Source organism: Trematomus bernacchii, unplaced genomic scaffold (assembly GCF_902827165.1).
Source record: "Trematomus bernacchii unplaced genomic scaffold, fTreBer1.1, whole genome shotgun sequence".
In the NCBI taxonomy this organism is placed as follows: Eukaryota; Metazoa; Chordata; class Actinopteri; order Perciformes; family Nototheniidae; genus Trematomus; species Trematomus bernacchii.
In genome coordinates this window covers 4,625,405-4,639,718 of record NW_022987607.1, presented here as the reverse complement: position 1 = coordinate 4,639,718, position 14,314 = coordinate 4,625,405, and positions in this window count along the sequence as shown.

Genomic DNA, 14,314 nt, shown 5'->3' with positions numbered 1-14,314 from the left:
AACCCTGAAATTCATACTTCTTTTCCCCATGTAGAGAGGGAGATGGTTTTATTTCCTTTGAGGATTCATCTGTGTGTGCTAGAGAGGCGTGTGAATGTTTGAAAAGAAACCTTATTACTTTTCAATGACACTCTAACCCCGTTTTCCATTATTACTTTTCATAATAATGTTCAACCTGGGATGGCGTCATGAACGACATTGAAATACAACCTCCCAGATGAATGTTTTGTTTACCTTTCATGTCGATGTGTATCTTGTGATAGTTATTGTTATTGCGCTGAGACAGAGAGAGCAGGAGGAATATTCTCAATATATTTTCTTTGTCCTCCTTCGTTGTATATAATTCATTATCTCAGAGTAGTTCCTATTCAAGGGCATTACTCAGAAAATGAAAGTCGTTGGGATGTTGTGCCAAATTGGACTGGTGAGCATCTGAATAATATCTAGCCAATCAGGAGCTAGACATAATACAGAATCTGAGATGTAAAGTCGTGCTTTGAGAGTCAGTTCATTAAGTGAGACTCTATCTGATGTAGAGGTGTGCGAATGCAAGGGAACTTATTTAACTAGTATGTTCTCCTTGGTAGATTTGGAGAAGGCGTATGACCGGGTTCCCAGGGAGTTACTGTGAGAGGTGCTGCAGGAGTATGGGGTGAGGGGGTCTCTACTCAGGGCCATCCAATCTCTGTACTCCCAAAGCGAGAGCTGTGTCCGGGTCCTCGGCAGGAAGTCAGACCCATCTCCGGTGAGGGTTGGTCTCCGCCAGGGCTGCGCTTTGTCACCAATCCTGTTTGTAATATACATGGATAGGATTTCGAGGCGTAGTCGTGGGGGAGGGGGTCTGCAGTTCGGTGGACTAAGGATTGCACCACTACTTTTTGCAGATGATGTGGTTCTAATGGCTTCATCGGTCTGCGACCTTCAGCACTCACTGGATCGGTTCGCAACAGAGTGTGAAGCGGCTGGGATGAGGATCAGCACCTCCAAATCTGAGGCCATGGATCTCAGCAGGAAACCGATGGACTGTCCACTCCAAGTAGGGAATGAGTCCTTACCCCAAGTGAAGGAGTTCAAGTATCTCAGGGTCTTGTTCTCGAGTGAGGGAACAATGGAGCGTGAGATGGGCCGGAGAATCGGAGCAGCAGGAGCGGTACTGCAGTCGCTTTACCGTGTGAGGAAAAGAGAGCTGAGCCAGAAGCTCTCTGTCTACCGGGCCATCTTCGTTCCTACCCTCACCTGTGATCATGGAGGATGGGTCATGACCCAAAGAACGAGGTCGCGGATACAAGCGGCCGAGATGGGTGGATGGATGGATGGGTGGATGGATGGATGGATGGATGGATGGATGGATGGATGGATGGATGGATGGATGAATGGATTGTTCTCCTGAGATCCAGAGTTCACTTCTGGCCAAAATAGCAGCACAATTATGTTGACAAGCCAACGAATGAAAATGAGGGGTGAAAGGAGAAAATAATGAATAGGCGCTTTAAGACATGCAGGGAGGAAGAAAGGCATAAAAGGCATTTAAAAGCCATTAAATCAAACCCTTTCCATGCAATATTAAAACCGCAATGAAGCTTTGGATCTTTGCCTTGCCACCTAACTGGCCTAACAAAGCTTGTCCGCCTCATTTGTAGCTTCATTGGTCTATCTTCTTTTCATGTTCCCTCTCTCTTTTCTTTAACTTTCCTCAATCCCTCACCTACTACAGGCAACTACTATATGATTCACAGATGTACACAGCTCTGCACAATGCCACATAATGGTCATGTTTGCTAAAGTTGCCTGCAGCTTTAACTGGAGAACATTGGAATGAGATCCTGTATTTCAGTAATGAATGAAATATAGGTAAACTAAAATGATTTGATTTTGCAGGAGAATTACATCTGTTTAACAAAAAAAACATCCTTAAGCATTAATTATAACAAAAGTAAAACTCAAACCCTTCATTAAGCTGTATAGGTTTGATTGACTCCCATATCAATATATATATATATATACAAAAGAACAACTAAAGTGTTGCTGTAGGGTCAATATGCTCAAATCAAAAGCTGATTGTTTTATAATGCTGTAGCTGGTGAAGGATGAGGTCATGTAAACTACTTTACAGGGTAACATAATGTAAAGTAACTAGTAGGGTAAGGCTAATTCAATAATGTGCAAACTGGTTAGATATAAAGCCTAAACACCAGACTGCACTGGTATACCACATTTTAACATTAGGTGACGAATTCACTAACACTCAAAAGAGCAGCTAAAATTAGAGCAGCTGGTCCACCTTAAAGCTCCCATGTCATGCTTTTCCGGTTATTACCCGTCCCCTTGTGTGTTATGAAGGTTTTTATGCATGTAAACGGTGTGCAGAGTCAAAACCCTCAAAGTACACCCTGTAGCGAGTAAAACTCTAACACAGAAAATACCTCCCCAAAACGCCTCGTTGGAGATACGTCACTGCCCATTTGATTCTTCCGGGTACCGCCTGATGTCATGCGGTACCCGGAACGAAATGGACCAATCCCGAAGAGCTATGGCCACACCAGCAGCGGCGTGTTCCTCCTCCAGAGGTTCGAAGAACCGGCATTTCACAGACGAAAGCTTCCAAAACATTGCCCAGTTTGAGGCCGGATATGCACAGCTTGTTTGGACCGTTTGGAGCAGGGGAAGATCTGGGTATACAACCTGTAAGTTTGCATTGTTATTTGTGTATTTATCAAACAAGACTGTTTAAATGTGTAAACTGTGTTGGACTGCTAAGCCATTGACACAGTGCTAACTGTGCTAACTAAGTTGCTAGAGTTTCCATATATCAACTCTAATATCAGCAGATGGCCTTGCATACATGTATCTCATAGCAGGAGAATGTCTGCATTCACCCACAAAATACCTATTGACAGTATACTCCGGGTGATTTGCCGTGCGGTCAGTCGCGAAACGTAATTACATTATAGCTGGCGTAGCGTGTATGCTACCGAGCTAACACACGGAGCTAGAGCTAGGTTTGGTCGGAAAAACATTTTTGTGATGCTACGTTGCTAGCGTTTAAATATATCAACTACAATGTCAGCAGATGGCCTTACATGTTTGTCATGGCAGGAGAATGTCTGCAGTCACACACACGGAATACTCATACAGTATACTGTACTGTGATTTACCGTACATTGTGACAGTACATATACTGCATGTATAGCTAACGAGGCTAGCTGTATGCTAGCGCAAAACAATGTATTCATGCAAGTTACATTGTATGGTAGCAGAATACCCGTATACGATTGCAATTATAAACACGTTATTGCTAGCCTAATATGAACCACTAGCTTTTGTTCATAGTAGTTTTATTACACTGCATTATAGTTGCCTTTCCTCCAAGCTAACGTTCATATCGTGTTAGCTACCAAGGTAAACAAAGCTAGGTTAGCATATTAGCAGGCAAGCTGTTCATTACACAACTACTACTAACGAATCTAAAACAACTAAGTTTCTCTAATATTTTGTGATTTGCATTTGATTTCGTCCAGCCAGATCCTGGCGGACAATCCATGACGGGGACGGGACTTCTACTACTACTGAGGCCTCGTGCTAAAAGGCACCGCACCGACTGTGCGCAGGCAAGATGCGAGGAGGAATGAATGATATACCGTGTATATATGTATATTTATGTTCATTTTGTACATTTCTAAAAATAAAGTTTAATGGAAATTAGGGCTGTCAGTCGATTAAAATATTTAATCGCGATTAATCGCATGATTGTCCATAGTTAATCGCGATTAATCGCAAATTAATCGCACATTTTTTATCTGTTCTAAATGTACCTTAGAGGGATATTTTTCAAGTTTTTAATACTCTTATCAACATATGAGTGGACAACTATGCTTTATATGTTTGTTTATTATCATTTGAACAATGACAAATATTCTCATGAATATTAAACACAACAACCTCTGAACATTACAAATATTCGCCTCAATTCAACCTAGAACCTCTCATACAATAATATGTGTGTGTGTGTGTGTGTGTGTGTGTGTGTGTGTGTGTGTGTGTGTGTGTGTGTGTGTGTGAGAATGTGGAGACACTGTGATGGATCGTTGGAGCTATGTGCAGCTCAAGGCATATATGCCTGTGTGTATGAGCTGTGTTGCGGCACTATCCGTGCTGAGTGTGCTGTCTGGCTACCTGCATAAAGTCAAGTGCTCGGCGCAGTTGTCGGCGAAATGTCGCCCCTCTGTTTTCATTGAAACAGCTCCTTATATCCGTTAGCTCAGCTAGCTAGCACCAGATGCTAACAACAACACGTAAGGTGTGCTTTGCTCGCGCCACACACACACACACCCTCCCGGTCCTCCCGATGGCCAGTCCGGGCCTGCCGGTGAGCGTGGAAGTGTGGTCTGCCACAAGCGGGCAGCAGGAGCGGGGCTGTCAGCATCAGCTTGTAGATGGTATTTTAAACTCGATGCGCTCTGAAACTACGGCGGCCGAGGACAAAAAATACACATGCGTTAATCGCGTTAAAATAATTAGTGGCGTTAATTTTTTTTTGCGTTAACGCGTTATTAACGCGTTAACTTGACAGCCCTAATGGAAATACTTAGTAGGCCTATCCTTTCTTCCCTGAATTCATATATAGCAAACCATGATTTGATTTCTCATCAAACAGTAGTAGTTTATTACAGGTAAAAATAACTTACTCTTTGTTATGTCGGCTCGTAGGCCACAACGGAAAGGCAAGGAGACATACACGAGTTTACAAAACCACGGCACATTTATTGTGGTAAATGCAGAGATAGGTGGTCGAGGGGAGAGGGTCGCTCAGTTCGTCCTTCTGCAGCCGCTTTGGAGAGAGACTCCGGGCCGCTGGGATTAATAGCACCGGCTACGGAGGTGTCCGTGATCGCGCTGATTACCCTCTTTAGCTCCACCCCACCGTAAGCCCTGCAACACACCTGCACAAAGGCCCTGGGGCCGTCACACTCTTCTATAACAACAGTTGTAGGTTCAGTTCGGTTAGTTGGCGTATAAAATATACGGCTGTACCGACGCCATGATAAGACTGATGTTCGGCTGAGAGCAGCCGTTTAGACATGGGCGCAGCCTCTCTGGTGGTTGACTAATCAGAACAGAGTGGCCGAGCTGACCAATCGGAGCACACTAGGCTCACAGGGAGGGGGGGGCAAGAGCTCCAACGAGTCGTTTAGTGGAGAAAGTGAATACTGCTGAATACACATGCTTGACAGAGATGCTGTATGCGAAACCAATGTGAGTTTGGAAAATTGCACAGTATAAATCTATTTTAGTATACCTCAACAATGTAATTATGATCAGTGGAAATGGCCATGACATGGGCCCTTTAAAGGGGACCTATCATGCAAAATGCACTTTTGTACGTCTTTTCTACATGAATATGTGTCCCCGGTGTTCCAGGGAACTCACCAAGTGTCAGAAAACACAACCCTCTCTATTTTCCTCCATACCCAAATCTCTAAAAAAGGGGCTGCAACGGATCTGATAAAAACTGATCCAGATTTGAACACTGTCCTGACGTCAGGACGGTGGCGCTACGGCTATTGGGCCAACTCCACCAATCAGGAGGAGACAGCCACGGCCATTGCCGTTCGAAAGCGCTGGAGACGCTGTAGTACAGGCAGGCCTGTAGGTGGTGCTGTTCTCACTGAATCAGCCCTTGCTAAAACAGAGCTAAAGATTGTCAAATTGAGCGAAATGAGGCATGGCTAAAATGCATGATCTGTTTGGTATTTAAAAAAAAAAAAAGCATAAATATGCCTTATATAGGTATGGTCCTACACTATATTATTCAAATATAACATGATAGGTCCACTTTAAGTGATCCTGGGTCAAAGTAAATCATTTTGGGGCAAGACATGGACTACGATATTGAAGAGTTTTAGCATGTATTCATAAATAGCCTAAATTGTACACACACTGCATTGCTATACAGTTAGCTATATAAAGCTTGACAGTCAGCACAGGTTGGGATGAAGCCTATTTTTTAATATGGAAAATGGGTGTTAAAAGCTAGTGATTCGACTCCAGCAAATGGGGATCCTAAAAAATGAAAGTAGTTAAAATGATAGCTGTCTGATAAATCTAGTGGAGTAAAAAGCACTATATCTCCCTCTAGCTCATAGCTATTATTAAAAGATGACCTCAAGCACTTGCCTAAAGCAGTGAGAGTCCATTTTCTTAGAGGTAAATTCATATGTCTAAAGTGAGCTGCTCAAGTTGAGGAAATCTCTTGCAATGTGTGCTTCACTAATTATAGAAAAATGCATGATGGAGGGAGTTGTTGACGTCTTTGGGAAAGTCATTTTAAGCCACTTTTCCCCTATCTGTTGGTAGCTCTCTGCTAGATGTCGTCGACTGGAGCCTTGCCAACCCCATTACTCCTACAAGACTGTAACTCGCGGGCCTCATTGACAGGGACGTGACAACAAGCATTTGAACAGAGAGGAAATCATTCATCATTAACCGTGCATCCATCGAGGAGACAAACACATCTGTGCCAGAGATAAGGCCTGGCTGGCACCGCTCTGCACCTCTTCTACACGAGCTCTTTGGCTTCCTCACCTCTGCTTTGCTTTTGTGTTGTGTGGGAATGCTAATTGGCCAATGTCCTTCATAGATCCTTGTTCAGAGCCTCCCCAGTGTACAGCGAGGGAGACAGAGAGGTGAAACACAAACTGCTACAAAGAGGAGGGCACTGGTAAGACTTTTACAAAGAGCTCTTAGATATGGCTGGGTGTTTTGTGTAAGACCTTCTTTGAAGAGCTTTTCTGGAGAGAGACTCTAAAAGCCTGCAGTAATCCTTCCCTCGCCATGTCTGGGTCTGAATCAGCATCAGTCCAACAGCGGTAACATTAGATCATCTCCTCTCATGTCTCTCTACTCGATTCCATCAGCGCCGTCTTTACCTCCGTTCGGAAACATGCTCTTTAGATCCTGGCTTTGCAGTGAGGCTAGCACAGGCTACACTTCTGCATTTGTTTGATTTCATTAAAGGTCACCTATCATGCAAAATCCACTTCTTCATGTCTCTTCTTCATCAACATGTGTCCCCTCTTCTTCATGTCTCTTCTACATCAACATGTGTCCCCTCTTCTTCATGTCTCTTCTTCATCAACATGTGTCCCCTCTTCCTCATGTCTCTTCTACATCAACATGTGTCCCCTCTTCTTCATGTCTCTTCTACATCAACATGTGTCCCCTCTTCTTCATGTCTCTTCTTCATCAACATGTGTCCCCTCTTCTTCATGTCTCTTCTTCATCAACATGTGTCCCCTCTGTGGAAAGAGACTCTGAAAGTTTCAGGAACAAAGATTCTCTCTCTTTTTGATCCATTTCTATAGAAACCTGTCTGAAAATGAGCTGATCAGATTTTGGACACTTTATGATGTCATAACAATTTTTTGTCTTGTGTAACCATTAGCCAATCAGCAACCAAGGTAACCCCCCCCCCCCTTATCACCTGAATCTCCTCCTAGAGCACCATTGAGTTCTTTGTAACCAAATCTCTCTCAGAGGGGCGTGGGGAGGGGCTCCTTATTTTCATCTAAAGTAACAGACAGAGAATCAGCACTTTGGAAACAGGGCTGAAACAGAGGGGATTATGGGTAATGCTGCAATGATCTGTTTGGTATTTGGAGCCAAACACTTCAGAGACATGTTTTGTATATATCTGAGACCTATAATATATTGATGAAAAACAGTATACTAGGGGACCTTTAAACAACACATGTCCTTGTGACACCGCCGGCAAGCGATGTTATTAGCACGGTACTATACGTCAATCAGAAGGCAGAGGGAGGCCTGATACGAGAGAAGTGTTTTTCATTATTGACTCACCGCCAAGGGAGCTAGGGTTGGCTGATCGGTAAGACACCCATCTGTGTTGTAGGCCCAAAGCAATGGTTATATTGGTTTAGCTCATCTCGCAACATTACGCTAATCACTCCTCTACCTGCATGGAAGTGATGGCGAGGATGCTTCCCTACATGCTGTAGCTATAGCTTTCAGTGCAAGGTCTCTATGGACACTTGCTAGGCCAGATGGTTTAAGTCCAGACTGAAATGTCTTTTGAAATAGAGCCATACAGACATGCATGGTCCTCAGAGGATGCACTGTAATACATTTGGTGATTTCTTAAAGGTCCCCTAGTATACAGTTTTTCATCAATATATTATAGGTCTCAGATATATACAGACATGTCTCTGAAGTGTTTCGAAATACCAAACAGATCATTGCAGCATTACCCATAATCTTTATGAAGAGACATGAAGAAGAGGGGACACATGTTGATGTAGAAGAGACATGAAGAAGAGGGGACACATGTTGATGTAGAAGAGACATGAAGAAGAGGGGACACATGTTGATGTAGAAGAGACATGAAGAAGAGGGGACACATGTTGATGTAGAAGAGACATGAAGAAGAGGGGACACATGTTGATGTAGAAGAGACATGGAGAAGAGGGGACACATGTTGATGAAGAAGAGACATGAAGAAGAGGGGACACATGTTGATGAAGAAGAGACATGAAGAAGAGGGGACACATGTTGATGTAGAAGAGACATGAAGAAGAGGGGACACATGTTGATGTAGAAGAGACATGAAGAAGAGGGGACACATGTTGATGAAGAAGAGACATGAAGAAGAAGGGACACATGTTGATGAAGAAGAGACATGAAGAAGAGGGGACACATGTTGATGTAGAAGAGACATGAAGAAGAGGGGACACATGTTGATGTAGAAGAGACATGAAGAAGAGGGGACACATGTTGATGTAGAAGAGACATGAAGAAGAGGGGACACATGTTGATGAAGAAGAGACATGAAGAAGAGGGGACACATGTTGATGAAGAAAAGACATGAAGAAGTGGATTTTGCATAATAGGAGACCTTTAATTTTTTATCTAGCATCACAATGACTTTCCGGTTGAAGATGGACTGCATTGACATGTTCTACAGATATTCAGGGTGCCCAGTGGATCAATGGCGTTGCTGAGGTCTTGATCCATCTTGTAGCAGGTCAAGGCTTGTTTTGACTCATTCTATGATATATATCAACATCTATTAGATAGATGGACATCGAGTAATATGGAGTCTTTTTTAAGAAGAATACTGACGTTTTATAACCTTTTTTTCTTGTGGAAAACATGCAGCAAAGTAAAGGTGGGTATTTTTTACTCTCTGAGTAGTGTCTGCAGGTCTACCTCCTCTTCCCCCTTTTCATTACATATTCCTGGGTAAAGGTCATCCTTTAAAATACATCTGCCTAATGTAGCGTGACTGGTTGCACAGCAGTGTGTTGAGGACTGAGAAAAGGAGGGGAACTAAACTAATAATAAATCTATTTGCACACATCAGTGCCTCAGGAGATAATGTGTGGGTTTGCTGATAATACAAGCATGTGAACACTCGACAATGAGATTGTGATCACGGGAAACACGACACCAGCTTAAAATCAGCATGGTAGCATTTGAATTGTCAGCAAGGATGCTGATGTCAGCAATGAGTTCAAACAGTATAGGTATGGACTGATTATGAGACAAAAGGCACAATTGACACAATCAAAATGCCCCACTACCACTACTCAAGGGAGTCCTTTGTAACCGTTTTGGCCTTTTTGTCGTTTTCTGCATTTTTTGGGGGTAATATTGTGTCTCTTTGGAGTCATTTTGCATCTTATAATGGTTGTTTTGCTCCTTATCAAAGTCATGAGTCTTTTTTCTGTCATTTTGAGTCTCCTGGTATTTGCTTGAGCCTCTTTATAGTCCTTAGGCGCTTTCACACCAAGTACTTTGCCGTACTTAGTTCATCAGAACTCTTTAGTTCTCATGAACTAAAGAGTTCTGATGAACTTAGTACAGATCGCGTTCACTCCGGAATAAGTCCCTGGGGAAGGATTAGGCAAATGAAGCCGCTGACGTCACTTCTTCTTCTTCTGCTTTGGGTTTACTGGCAGGCCGCAAACAACTTCATGGCGTATACTGCCACCCGGAGTCCCCGGCCGGAAGTCCCCGGAGTTGGGGAAGGCTTCAGTAGAAGCTGCTGGGACTCCCAGCAGCTTCTACTGAAGCCTTCAGAGTAAATCGCCAGAACGCCGACACCTCCTCATCTCCACCGCTCCCATGTTTTCTTTTGTGTTGCCATAAGTTAGTCTCTCTGCGTTTGTGCGCTTGGCTAATGCTAATGCTAATAATGCTAATGCAAGGAAAATAAAATGGCGGCTTCACAAAACTTTTTTACGAGTTTTACGGGGCGTGGTTTGCAATCCGCCCAGCCAATCAGAAATGGGAACCTTTTTCTCCCAGGAAAGTACCTGCTCTCTAGCAGGGACTGAAAAGGGGGTGGAAAGGTTCTCATGAACTAATTTCTAGTTCCGGATTCTTTTGGTGTGAACGCACATTTTTGGAACTATATCGTAACTATAGCCTATAGCTGGGAAAAGTACTCCGGTGTGAAAGCGCCTATTTATGTCTCTTTGTACTTGTTTTGACTCTTTCCTAGTCATTTTCCATCTTCTTGTGGTTTCTTTGCAATTGTTTTGCAACTCATCGTAGTTGTATTTGGTCTCTTTGAGTGGCATTTTGTAAAGGCAAGGATGGGCTCACGATGCTTTGGGTTTATAAACCTGTGGCTGGTAAACCCTTTCATCCATAGTGAGTGAGTATAGTACAGCCTCACAGATTGGCTCGTGTGATTGGAGACTGTCTTGTTTCACTGAACTGTCACAGTGGGGTATATTGCTTTGTAGTTTTCTTGAACCACCTGCCAGTATTGTTATATACACAGTGAAATATGCACGCTGTGATTTGATCCCATATATCCCTGGGCAGATTAGGGCAGTGTCAGTACAGGATTACCCGGGTAATTCATGTAATGCTGCTTCGCCGCAGTTAATTTCCCAGTGGATGAGCGCAGAGAGTTGAGTTATACGGCAGCACGAGCTCCCCAAACTACAGTGTATCATTCTCTTACACTTCTCCATCTCATCTACAGGTTTGAAATGCAAACGACAAGACTTTCTGTCTTAACGGGCTGTCGTGAATTTATTATGGGCATAAGGCTGCGGTGATTAAGGTTTGGAGCCGCCTTTCCATTGAGCGGTGAGCTGCTGAATGCAGATAGCACATTTGTAATTGTTAGGCAATCATAATGCATTCTGAGCTCCAATCATCATTGTCATCCCTCACAGGTATGATGTTAAAATAGGGGAAGAGCAATAGACGCAATAGAAAAGTCAAATGCAGCTTGTGGAAGAGGGGCGAACATTTAGTTATAACTGCGTTTCTCTTAAAGTTGAGCTGATTAGCGTCAAGTCAAAAGCATAAGGTGATGCTAACCTCCACGGAGCCCATGCTTTTGGTGAGGAGGCCACAGGAGAAGATGGACTCTCGTGTAATTATCCCTCACTGTGGAAATTAAAGATGACCTTTCTAAGTAGGGAGCTGCTAATATAATTCAGTGGAGAAATAACTCATATTCCTTCGCAGAATGAACTGTCAGCAATATTGCAGCTGATTTAAGGCACGACGTGAGGTTGTGAAAGGTCTTCTTAGAGTTTTTTCACTGGGTTGGTCAAATGTCTACGGTGTAAGTAGGATAGAGGTGTGAGGGAAAAGCTCTACAAATGTGTGGTTGTGCTTTAAAAAAAGACAGAACAAATAATATATATGGATCGGGTCCTGGAGAGACTTTAACAAGCCACTGCCACTTTTGCATTGGCTGAATTGCCACCCATGCATTTCATGGTAAGTATCTCAGTGAGGCACTTTCGAGATAATCATTTGACAGGCTGCTGCAGCCCTATTAGCCCTCGGATTTTTTAATTGGCCGGGCAAAGTGTGTGCGAGGGAGGCTTCTGCTCGAGGTCCACCCTGTGTCAAAATTCATTCTTAATTTGGAGAACATTTTATTTTTTTAAACCTTAATACACCACCACGGATCCATGAATCTCTGTAAACCTGCATGGGAATGCAAACTAGTCACACACACACACACACACACACACACACACACACACACACACACACACACACACACACACACACACACACACACACACACACACACACACACACACACACACACACACAAATATACTTACAGAGACCTAGAAAGGTCTTGCAGTGTATTTTTGCCCATGGCGCCCATAATTCTCTGCTGATTACACTGAGTGTGGTTTAATGGAAGCCCCAATAACTTGGGCTGGAGATCCAGACACACACACACACACACGCACACGCACGCACGCACGCACGCACGCACGCACGCACGCACACACACACACAGGAAGCCAGAGAGCGCTGCTGTCAGATAGAGACGGAAAGAGGACGGAGAGATTAAATTCTGCCAGGGGTTTTTTGTCTGTGAGATTGGTTCTTAACGTCCCCAGCTCCCTTCACACTCCCTATTAGCGCGGTGAAGAAGGGAGAGCACGGAGGGAGGGCTGGAAAAAGAATAGGAAACCTCAACAGAGACAGTACTCGGTGGATACTTAACAATGTTATTAATCCATTAATCCTTGTTTGACATTTGCCAATGCATCACCCCTGATTGCTCCTTCTTTTACCGCTGCAGGCTACAGTGGCTTTGTGTTTTGGTGTGTAACATCTTTTTTCCCCATATTAGCTTTGCAGGGTCCTCAAAAGAATGGAAAGGTGATGAAAACGCACCAAAGTAGTTTGTCTCCGAATGCACAGGGCGAAAGGTTCGGGGTTAACACGATAAATCGTTTCTGGAGGTCTGTCATCCTTCTGCTTAACACTATTTGGAGTAATAGCATTATTAGAGCTGAGAAAACGACAGCCCGATGGCAGCAGCTTTAAAGATAAATGGTTATTTTAAAGTAAATACTTGTGTCTTTATAAGAAATAAAGTAGGTATGAATAACTTCTGTACGACCAAGATTAGCTAAATCCATTAGAAACAACGTCAGAGTAGCAACCTGTGCTGACATCTAGCACAGGGGTTCCCAACCCTCGGTCCGCGGACCGGTACCGGGCCGCGGAGGTGTTACTGCCGGGCCGCGAAATAGCTGTGAGTTTATCGTAATATTTGCAGAAATATAAATATATAAAAATATTTTATCATAATATTTTTTTCAAAAAGTGTTTAATTTTCGCACCTATGCCACCAGTCATATTATTTCATCCAGTAGCTAGTTCATCTTTCACCAGAAAACCGTTGAAAATGGCTTTTATGGCCTTCCAAGTAGGAAGAGGAGCGCACAGGAGACAACCGTTTGATTGACTGTTATGTTTATGTGGGGAAATGGTGGTGCATACATTATTTGAGATATATTGTATTAGTTTTATGAAGGAGATGTCCAGTCAGTCACCAAGGCGCATGATGTGTGTGTGTGTGTGCTCTGCTCAGCTCTGTGTGTTCGTGTCTGTCCGACACCGGCATTTGTTTTCAAATGTTTATGAACAGTAATTTACACACATATGGCTAACTCCATATATGCGGCTGTTCGAAAAAGAAATTAGTTTAATCTTAATCTCGATGTAGTGCTAAATGCTGTCGGAGTGCACCGGAACGAACGACACTATCATAATATCTTCTGAAAACAAATGCCAGTGACACACACACACACACACACACACACACACACACACACACACACACACACACACACACACACACACACACACACACACACACACACACACACACACACACACACACACACCACACACACACACACACACACACACACACACACACACACACACACACACAGGCGACCGGACATCTCCATAATGCGCCTTCTTCTCGTTTTCCCAGCATTCACTGATTATCCGTAAATCATACAAACAAAACCAAAACGTTGATTTATCTGTTTTCCCGTTTTGGTTTAAAAACGGAATAACGTCGGTTTTTTGGTTTTCCGAAAAACCAAAAAACGACACCGGTTCTTTTTTAAACGTTGTTAATATGTTTTGGATGCATATTGTTCTAGTATTTGTTCAGGCTGTTACATACAATTAGCCTCTGTTGCTACCTGCTGGTGGGGAGTAAATATTAAAATCAGTTAAAATTGACAACCGGTCCGCGATTTTTTTTTAATGTATCTGCCGGTCCTTGGCACAATAAAGGTTGGGAACCCCTGACCTAGCACACAAAGAGTAACATCAGCTTTGACTCGGAGCTCTGTTTCTGATCGCTTTACAATTTAAAGCTCAATATTCACTTTCCTATTAGCTCAGGTTTGGATCCCACCAACTCCTGGATGGCACGGTCAGCAAAACAAAGTATGAAAGATTAAACGGTTGTGAGTCCAAACATAAGCTATACTAG